Source organism: Perna viridis, chromosome 3 (genome assembly GCF_037379345.1).
Source record: "Perna viridis isolate PV_CMFRI_1.1 ecotype Kerala chromosome 3, ASM3737934v1, whole genome shotgun sequence".
NCBI classification, from domain to species: Eukaryota; Metazoa; Mollusca; class Bivalvia; order Mytilida; family Mytilidae; genus Perna; species Perna viridis.
The window spans coordinates 11,029,803-11,041,286 of record NC_142447.1 but is presented as its reverse complement, the minus strand read 5'-3'; the positions used below and the strand labels follow the sequence as shown (position 1 = coordinate 11,041,286).

Genomic DNA, 11,484 nt, shown 5'->3' with positions numbered 1-11,484 from the left:
TTTAAAAGGTCTGTTGCTAAACATAAGACATTTCGAGAAAACAAAACCTTGGTAAATCTCCCTCTTAGAAGAAAATTTGAAAGCAAAATCTCAGGTTTTTATTATACGACCGCAAAAAAATTGCGGTCGTATAATGTTATGGCGCAGTCGTCGTAGTCGGCGTCGTCGTCGTCTGGGAACACACACTTCGTTCCCGTGCGACAACTTTAATTTAGTTGTGGTAGACGAGTTGTTCCCTTCCGAATTAAACGTTGATATTATTTTATTAACAAATAAGAATATTCCTATTTATTTTGGACTTTGTGACCCCTGCCGTTTTAGAAGAGGGGGCCAAAAAGGATAAAAATAGGTGTTTTATTGAAACCCATGTAGATTGTTTGTTTTTTGTTTATTTTAATTATTCTATTTTTTAATATGGCCCTTATTTAATACGGGTAAACAAATGTACAGCAGATTTTTTTTCCGTTTTCAAGGTAATGGGGGTCAAAATTGGGCAACGACTAAAAAATTTGATTTCAACAAGACAACATTGCATATGAACAGACAGGAGAGAGCGCAGGGTGGGGTGCTTTCCTTTTTCTGTTTTCTTCTCATTTTTTGTTAGACACGGTTAATTATATGAAGAAATCGATTCAACACCATTTGCCTTTTTGAACAACTCGTTCGAATTTCGCATGGTGTATGCGTGAATAAATAAAATATACACATTTAAGATGTTGTGACAATTTGGTTAGACACAGACAAAATGATGCCCTTAGATACGTGTTCAGATACATACCATTTTTTTTCTGCAGCATATATACATGTAAATTTCAAAATTTCATACTTATTGAAACTCAAATATAACGACAAAAAAGCTTTTGATAAAGACCGGGTAGCAAGCAACGTGTAAAAAACGTCGGGAAAAAAGACAATGTGATATCACAACATACGCGCGTATTTATCAACTATTAGACAATAAAACTCAATATTGTTTAGAATAAACGTGATGTTCTGAATATTTATACTGTCCTTTAAGCGAGAATTTACTTAGGTAAATAATACTTACTATTCGTTGTTATATTTTTCAACCGTTAGCAAGAAAGTAACCAAAGGCCAACGTCGAAAAAATAAACAGATTTGTGTCATAATTGAAATGCGGACAGAAAGACTTTTAACAAAACCACATCAAAGGGAAGACATTTGTGATACTGTAATACGCTTTGGTCTTATCATTACGTCATAACTGCAGCACAAACAGCTCTTTCCAAAAAAGTTTGTATTATCAAAATACGTCAAGAAACACTTAGATATATTGGTGAAATGGGAATCAAGCATAATGATTTCCTGATGTTAACCGTCCACATATGAAAATGGACGTTCTTGTGATCGAATAGTGCTTTCCTTCCACAACTAATGTCATCTATGAAATATTTATGATTGTAATCCTAAAACAACAACCATTCTCGAACATTTTAATATCCATATTGCCTTTGATAACCCCAAATTCTAATAGTAATATTTCAGTATTCATAACCATCTCCGGTTCAGTCGAATGTGACGCCCAAAACGTACGTAACGTCACACAAAATGTTAACAACAGACGCCAGGCTAAAGACAACGGAAGATAACTGACGACACTCACATTAACCTTCGATCCAGTTAAGCTTACAAGCTGTATTTTCTACATTTTTATCATAATTTGCAATAACCTATCAACTTTCGTGTCTTTAACTGTCAGTCGATATTATTAATGATTTACCCCCAAGTTAGGTTGAAGAAACAATTTGGTAACTCTGTGGAAAATGACCATCAAATATACAGCGTGACAAGTCTGGTGGTTCGAGAGTTCGTCCATTTCTGGTAAGCTCTTTTTTAGTGTGTGTTTTTGGTTATTGCTTTCTACAAATAATTCTATATGTTTGATATTTTAGGTACCCTTTTCCTTTTTTATGCAACAAATCACAACTCATAATTCATGTCTAATATAAATGTACATTCCGTATCTTAAAAGGGGATTAATAACAACATTGAAGATTTATATCTCGTGTATGGATAACATACATGTCGACTAGAGAGAAAATCACAAAAATATAGAACGTGTTACATTGACACCGATCACGGTAGCAGCCATTCGATTTTCTATGAGGGCTAGGATAAAATTTTCTATCCTGCCTTTTAATTTTGAGAAAATATAACCCCTACATTTTTTTTTCGGTCAATTTTTGGAAAAAATAAATCCAAAAATTTATTTGGACAATGATAGACCGCGCTTTTTATTTTTTTCTCATGGCCTGTCCTCTCATTTATTTCTTGAATATTTTTAATCCTTCATATTTGATCCTAGCCACCTCGTAAATAAATTCGGTGATGTAAAATGTGAAGAGGTAAAATTAATAAGTCTAATATAGTACAATGTATAATATTTCCTGCTAAACTATTCAATACTCCGTACTCGTATAGATAAATTGGAATTATAATAAACATATAAGTCGTGTAATCGAAGTTTATACTTCCCTCGATGTCCCAAAGTAAGTACACAGTGAAACAATCACGCACAGTGGATTTACGCACCGTACTACTTTCTCCTGACATCAGAGTCAGCGGAGGGAAATTTATCGATAAACCTTTTCAAATGTATTATTCGTTAGCTCAAGCTACAGATTTAGGTATTCAGTTTTATTGCTAAATTGTACATTTGTGAACTCTAAAATCCTTTTAAAATTTTTTGGCAAAAGGTAATGTAAGAAACCCATTATTAAGGTATAAAAATCTTTCAATAATATAGAGAACACGCAATTAATATAATATAATTACACCCTTTAGGTCAAGCAACAGACCATAAAATGCAGAAGTACATATATAAATGAAATTCAACAGAAAATAGAAATTATGAACTTGTCTGACTTGGGTCCCCTGTCCGAAGTTTAAATGACTTTTTTTTTAAGAAGACTACAACTATACTACACATCAGGCAACTGAAGTACATTACGTACACAGCTATATGGCACTTATACGATATTAACTAAACGGACTTCCGACAGTAAAAAAAAAACAGCTCTTCACACTATCCCCATTCCCCAACTCACCAGCCCCCTTATCAAACGTATTGAAAAATAATTATGTTTCCCACAATGCATTTATGCTTACAAAATAATATTTTTTCATTGTATGCACATACTTTTTTTATATAAACACATGAATTAAGGAGTTTGTAAGGTTTAAACTGTCTTCATTGACATGACAATGCCTTTCATTATCAAAATAGTGTGGAATCTAGTATGCCACCCTCAGCTACAGGAACTAAGTGTTCTTTATGTGTTATGTCGGTCTGATATATTTGAAAGTAAATTAAATCAGAGATTAAGGAGATCTCAAATTCGAAAGCCGTCTCTCAGCATATGCTGTGACTCATTATGGTAATATATTGACCTTATTTGAGGAAGACCTAGGGTAAGGGACACAACACTTTCAAATCCTTGCAATTGGAACGTTGTCGTAATGAATGTATTCAGCATTTTACATCAATCTCATGAAAAATCAAAGAAACTTGGATTGATTTCATTCTATTTCAAATGAAAACTTGATATGCTTTAGTGAAATTGAATATACATGTACATGTACATGTAGTACAAACATATCACTGATTTCAAGAGTTATGACCCTTATCCTAGGTCTACCCCCTTAAAAGAACATTAATGTCTTATCCTCTCCGGCTATTTAAATTGAATACACACGTGTTACACTTGTTTGACAAACATGTTCTATTACCTTAACAACGTAATGTACATCATGTAGTTGTAAATCGATTTACAGTTTATCGGAATTGGATCTTTTCAAATCAGATGTTTATATATGCGAAAAAGGAGACACCGTGATTGAATGTAGCTCAAAGGATACATAGAGAGTCATTTAATTTCACAATTTCAGAATTCGGAAACCTTTCAAGGGGCTGCGAGACATTATTAGAAACTTTTAATCGGACTTGATGGGATTGTCAATGTTATCGTGTTGTATACTCCTGAATCGGACTTGATGGGATTGTCAATGTTGTCGTGTTGTATACTCCTGAATCGGACTTGATGGGATTGTCAATGTTGTCGTGTTGTATACTCCTGAATCGGACTTGATGGGATTGTCAATGTTGTCGTGTTGTATACTCCTGAATCGGACTTCTAAGACCTGGTGTATTAATGTTGTCAACACATGTAGTGCAATATGGAATAGGATAAAAAAAAATGGGTTGCCGATAGTTCAAAGGGGTATAATCAGAAAATATCAAAATCATCTCAAAACCGAAATTTTATAATTCACATTTTGTATACTTGCACAATTCATATTTTATATACATGCACAGTCTTCACTGAAAATATGCCAATAGGTAATTTAAGTAAGTAAGTTGGAGTTTTCACCAAATAATATGTCTAGAACAAGTGAACTTACATATTGGCGATTTAAGAATTTAGAACACAATTGCTTAATTTGTTTCATTGGTAAAGATTCCATTTAATGCCCTTCATTCCGACATGGAACATAATGAAACCAGATATTATAACTCAACTAGATTCCCGCAATAGTAATTTCCTTAAACACATACATAAAATTTTGACTTTTGGATGAGTTCAACATTAACAGCAGGATGTAAACGTTAAAAAGTTTTCGAGTTAAAAGTTAATTACCAGCGGTCCTTTAGTTATGGTTATGCGTATATCTACGAAAAATCCGGTAATCTAAAGCCGTCCATACTTATTCATTTTTCAAAATTAAAGAACTCCTTGATTCAGTGATTTGAATGTTGACAAAGAGCATTAGAAGTAGCATTACACACCCGTAAATGGAAAATTTGCGATTTTGTGTAGTTCCTGGTGAAGCTAGGAAACTTTTTAAAAACTTGCACGAGTTACATTTGTACTAGTTGATTTACATGAAAACGAATAGTAAAATTTACACACTCCTGTTTTTCGACAAATAAATTGAGAAATCTGAGCGGATAAGATAAACTAAGGATACCACATGGCATTTTTATAGTCTTATAAACTTGCAACTGTTACAGATGATTTATTTAAACTGTCACTGGGAAGACATCCTCCGAAGTCAGAGTTTTGAGTCCACCTTGAAGATGGACTATAAACCCTGACTTGGGAGAATGCTGGAAAGAAAATCTGGGTGAAAAAGAGGATTTGTTTAATAAATGTGATAGAACCAACTTTTTACTTCTGAAGTTTTTATGATGCTACTACTTTTCCAGATGTGCTCATGGTAACCCGTTTTTAAAAATATCTTTAGATATTCTTTGTCATGTGAGATATTTTAGGTAGTATGGTAATTTACCAGAGTGGTAGTTTACCGAGCTACATGTACCGCGAGGCGGAGACTGCCACAGCCGTGTTGGTTCTACTGCAAGAGTGCGTATAATTTGATAGTTCCGCCGCAAAATTTTTTATAAAACATTTTGGGTGATTTCTGGGTATCCATATGAACTATTTACAATCTGGTATAGTATGATTTTAAGTACCAGTATGTGTAAGAATCAGGCAATTGCCCGCCCAATCGTCTGTCGTTTCCAGAACTTCAAAGATCTTGAAGCTGTATGAATATGTGCAAAAGAGTTATAATTCACAAATTATGGGCTTCAAGAACAGTTTCCAAAAGAAATAAACGACAAACGAAAACTGCTATTGCCTTACTATAAAGAGGCAACAGAGAATGATAAGAACAAATGAGACAGACTGTTTATAGATGGTAGAGTAATGTTCATGCCAGATGATGCCAATGAAAACAAAAATGACAGAGAAGATTTTAAGCGTTACGAGAGTAAAGGTGCGCGACCTAAAACAAACCGTTGACCTAAACAAATTTAACCGTCAAGCAGGTCGCCGTGGTACGTGGTAGACGGAGATAGGATTTTCGTGGAGGATTAGAAGATCAGACGAGTATTGATTGTAATTACTACAGCAGAACAGACTTTCACGAAAATGAAACGAGTGACAACAATTCATTTTCTTTTGGAAATAAAACTTTCAATGTTGTGGCAATTAATGCATGTGGGTTTAAGTCAAAACTTTTGTATCCAGAATTCAGAAGTATTATTACTAAGTATGATTTAATTTAGTTTTTCTGAAACAAAGCTTGATGATTTAGATGAAATTCTGTAGATGACTTTGTTTTTTTTTTCTTATTTTAAAAATAGAAGTGGAATAATATTTGGTTTGAAAAAAGAGTACTTATAGTGTTTAAAGCTATTGAAATTGATTGCCCTTAATTATATTGGTTTAGCATTGAGGGTAAAATTTTAAATTTTGACATCCCCATTCTGTTTGGTCCTATGTATACGTTTCACCAGAATACACACGCTATGTTTCGAGTAACCCTATAAGAAATTGAATCAGAATTATATGAACTGAGTAAAAAATTGATTTATTTTGTTTATTAGGAAACTTCAATTGCCGCTCAGCCACTTTGACAGGTTATAATGAGGTAGAAAATGATGATATCGAACTAGGAATTTTTATTGATGAAAATGACCTATGTGATGTATATGTCACAGATGATTTAAATGCTACAAGACAAAGGCAAAGTGTAGATGCACATACAAATTCATTTGATAGAAAATTGATAGATTTCTGTAAGAATAATTTAACATGTTTATAATGAATGGCAGATACGCAGGAGATAGAGTAGGTACTGCCACTAGTGAAAATGAGATCGTAGTTGATCATACCATATGCAGTGCATAGTTTTTATGTTTTTGCTGTGGCGCAAACTTTTGACGTTTTACATTTTTTTTGTAAATTATACCCTGATATCCATTGTCTAATTTCTTTATCACTTAATGTAAATGATATTAGAAACACTAACCCTGATCATTTTCATAGTTTCGACGATGTCAAAACTAGCAAATGGAATCGTGAGAAGATGAACAATTATAGACAAAACATTGTTTCATGTATGGTTGATGAACTGTTGTCTTTTGCTAGAATATGCAATGATTCGTAAGCTACTCGAACATAACATTGATGAAAATTTGTTAGAGTCATCCAAAAATTATTAGGACAATGTGAAATCAAGAATTATTCACAACAAGAAGAAATCTGACTTTTCCATGCCAAATAGGTGTCAGACAAGGGGAAAATATTTCTCCTGCCTTTATTTTCAATATTTTAAAATAAATTTGTATACCCTTTTTTTTTTTTGGAATCACAAAATATAGTTGGCTTGAATTCATTATCCTCAGAATTGGAAATTGAATTAGATGTATATTTGAAATTAACTGTTTTTATTATTATATGCTGATAACACTGTGTAACTAGCTGAAAATGACTTATAACACGTGTTGAATGAATTTGTTATATATTGTAAAAACAATTGAGCTAAAGGTTAATATCAAAAAGACTAAGATTCTTATTTTTTCAAGTTATAGATAGAAACTTTTTATGGATGGAAAGGAAATAGAAGTTGTTAAAGAATATAAATATTTAGGTGTATTTTTAGTAGACGTGGATCCTTTTCATATACTAGAAAATATTTGAGAGAAAAAGCTACTTAAAAGCCATGTTTGGTACTAAATAAAGAAAAATCAGCTGCCTATAGAGTGCCAAATTGATCTGTTTGATAAGATAGTTATGCCAGTTTTATTATATGGATAAGACGTGTGGGGTTATGAAACTTAGATATTTTAGAACAAATGATTTTAAAGTACTGCTGGATGATTTCAATCGAAAACAGTAAACTCCCAGTCACATTGTGTATGCGGATTTTGGGAGACATCTAATATCAATTAATGTGAAGATGAGAATGGTCAATTACTGGGCTCGCATCAGAAATGGTAAAGACAAAAAACTTTGTTATCAGTCTTTCTATATTCAATCTATTTATCTCAGTAACTATGGATATGGTACAATATAGATTAACTTCCTTAAGGAAATTTTTCACCGCTGTGGGTTTTCAAATGTTTGAATATCACAAATAGCCGTCTAATGGATATGTAAAAGCATTAAAAGTCGTCTTATTGACCAGTACAAACAAACATGTTTCTCAATTGTTTAGAATTTCTCCGAAACTCTCTGCTACCGAATATTTAAATCAGATTTATATTTTTGAAAAGTATTTATCAGTGCTGTCATTTAATATGTTAGATTCGATAGTCATCAACTACCTGTTGAAACAGGAAGATGGCAGAGTATATTAAGAAATGATGGAAACTACAATCTTTGTAATTCTGGTGACATTGGTGATGAATATCATTATTTTTTTACATGTGAAACTTTACTAAATGAGAGAAAGAATTATTTACCTGTATTTTACTATTATAGACCTAGCACCTACAAATCTGAAATATTATTTCAATTTACAAATCTAGTAGTTTTAGAAAAAAACTATGTAAATTTATGTGAAAGTCAGTCCTCCAGGTTAATACTTTTTCGCACATTATAGTAAAGTAAATGTTTGTATCATGTTATATATAGTCTCTGTAACTATATTATAGTTTTAGAGAAATAAAATATTCGTATTCGTTGGCACATCATTTTTCTCAATTTAGTCTTTTTTGTCTCAACTCTATTCAATACATTAAGAAAACAACCAAAAAGCTATTTAAATTTGTCCTGAAGTTCCTGTGACAGCTGTTTTTTTTTACTGCATGTTTATATAGGAAAAAGTGTGGGAAATTTTTCCTGCATTTTTCCAGTGCATTTCAACTAAATTTGACCCTATCGATATCTTAAAAAGCAACCTTTACAAACACTTTGTTGGATATTTCTGTAGGTTATGAGGTATAAATACTTGAATAATGTATAACAAAATTTCTGCGTCCTTTTCTTCATGTGCCAGATACATGTATTCATAACAATTCCGAAGAGGCTTATTTCCATGCCCATTCTGTGCTGTTTTATCGTCTAATCATAAATCAAAATGCCCATTTAATTAATCTTAATTATGGTAATGATGTCCGTGCTACTTCTCTAGGCAGACAGAGAGTGCATAAAGACTAAAGATTTCCAATTGCAGAAACCCAGGTGTGGACCCAGAAAAGGGGTCCGATCTAGAAATTTTGTAAAGGCTATCATTTGCTTATTTCCCCCAAGATAAAAATTCTGCACAATTTTAAAGAAATTTTCCCACTTAAAGAGGGTTGAAAGATAGTAGCTACGAAAATGAATATTAGTTATTGACTGTTAACTACACTAACAGACCCTATGAAAAACACTATTATCTCGACCACGAAAACTGCACTGCTGTGTATTGTTATTTTTATTCATCATAGTTCTGCAAAGGTCGGAAAATACTGCGTTTTACAGCTTATACGTTATGCCAGAGCTTGCCGAAACTACGCAGACTTTTTTGTATCGCGCTAGAACTCTAACAAATAGGCTTCTGGAACAGGGTTATGTTGCTACAAGATTGAAGTCATCACTACAGAAGTTTTATGGTCGTCATCATGAACTCGTGGATCGTTATGGTGTATCCATCTGCACCATGAAAACTGATTTATTCAACGGGTCATAATTTTCCTTTCCTCGTTTGTCTACCCCGGACTTGACTTTTTATGAGCAACTCGGCGGGTGTTTCTAGAAAAGCAGAAGACGCTTACCCTACCGGTGCACCTGGTCCAAGCTCCCAGTTTTTAGTGGAATCCGAGTTGTTCATTTGCCTTTGTTACTTTTTATTTATGATTTTAGTTCCTTTATGTTCTTTGTTGTGTATGTCTGTTTTCCATTCCATGTCTGGTCTTTGTCACTGGATTACATTCTTTTGATTACCGCTGTAACCTTGGTTCCCTTGATTACTCTTATACAACGTACTGTGCAAGTGTAGCTGCCACGTTTACAGTTATTACAACAGTAACAAACATACTGAATAGTTACCTAATTAAAGATGATATTAGAGTAATATATTATACTTTATATAAAATTCTACGTTTTTCATTGGTTTACAAAGGTAAGTTAATAACCTGGTATACCACCTTTCCTTTCCTCAGCAAGTTCAGGAGGGAGAATCATGTGTATACTTGAGTATACATGTATGTCTCATTCTTGTTGCCACAGCTACAATGTATTCACGCCCTGATAAGTGGATAAGATATTCTCGCTCAAACCATATACGTGTACCTGCATGGAATATCAATACAAAGCGGAAAAGTAATAGAGTGAACAGGTATCAGGGCTAATTCCTTTAATTTAGTATTTGATGTTTGTTTAATTTATTTTAGAGTCTGATTCCACTCATTGGCAGAGCTTGAAAATTAAAGTAATTCCAGCCATGAAGATCCTATTATTGCTTTGCCTGTCTGTTCTTGTGACCACAGTGACTTCCCAGTCGTACACATACTTCATGGGGCGAAAAAGATTTAAATACATACCGCACGATGATATTCCTTATGGTAAACTATTATGTTATTTCTTTATGAATTGATCAGGTATGTTGGGTACGTCATTATCTCAGTTGTGAATACCAAGCTCACGCTAGCGAACAAAAAGCCAGCGAATAATACGCCCGATCAAGCTAGCGAACAATAAGGCAGGGAACATTAAGAAAGCGGGGGGAAACTCCAATACCTAAAAACCATAAAACATAAAAAACCACTTGAATGCCTAAATGTTTTTGGCACGAGTGATCATGTTTTGGTTATTCACGAAACCTATTGATTATCCTATTTATTATAAAGATTTTCTTCATAATTTACCGATATTTTCAACATGAATTTTAAATTCGGTGATTGGCGGTTGATATCAAAATTGTTACGTTTTGGCGGAAGAAAGTCCGGAAGTGAAATTACCGAATTTATTTCACAGTGTGAATTATCGAAATTTATTACACTGGGATCATTCGATGAAACACTGCTTTTTGTATAATAATACCTAATAAGTCATAAATACTCTAGGGGTTCTGTCAACAATTAGTGGTTTTCCGTGGGGTAGGGGTTCATTTTTTCACTTTACTCCAAAACCGCAACTGTTAGGCTATGTTGATACTTATATATGTCAATTTACTTCGGTTTGTAGAAAGTAGTAGTTCGGCGAATAAAAAAAATCATAAAAAATGGATTTTTGCTTCAACAAGGCATAAAAAGTAGCCAAAAAATACAAAAATGCTTTGGTTTATTTTTGACGAAAAAAGGATTCATAAATGGGAAGTATAAGGGTAGATAAAAATCATATTTTGTATGATGAGTGGGGGTGCACGGGGTTATTCACATACTATAAACCCTAAACACAAAATTTGAAGAACATTCTTCACGTTCTTGTGGCCCAAAGGATATTAAAGATGAGTATACCTTGTCTTTTGCAGAATTGGTTTTTTTATTACTATTGCTGTTATATCCGAGAAAATTCGGTGATATGATTTTGGCTAATGGAGTTCCGTCACCACCACCTGTTGCATGAGTTCGACTCAATACCCGAGGGAGACAGAAAAACCTAATGGACTAAAATAAATGTATTTAGCATTGAAATAGTCGTGAAAATTATGAAGAACTTTTTCAACAAGCTGAGCGCTCTTCAGTCGTAA

General features: G+C 33.3%; 1 long non-coding RNA gene across 1 annotated transcript; it reads left to right on the top strand.

Annotated features, from left to right (window-relative positions):
* The first annotated feature begins 1,747 nt into the window (after positions 1 to 1,747).
* On the top strand, positions 1,748 to 11,484 carry LOC148620988 (uncharacterized). The gene is made up of 3 exons (XR_015920833.1): positions 1,748 to 1,842; positions 10,187 to 10,357; positions 11,266 to 11,484. It is a non-coding gene; the product is annotated as an uncharacterized LOC148620988 (long non-coding RNA).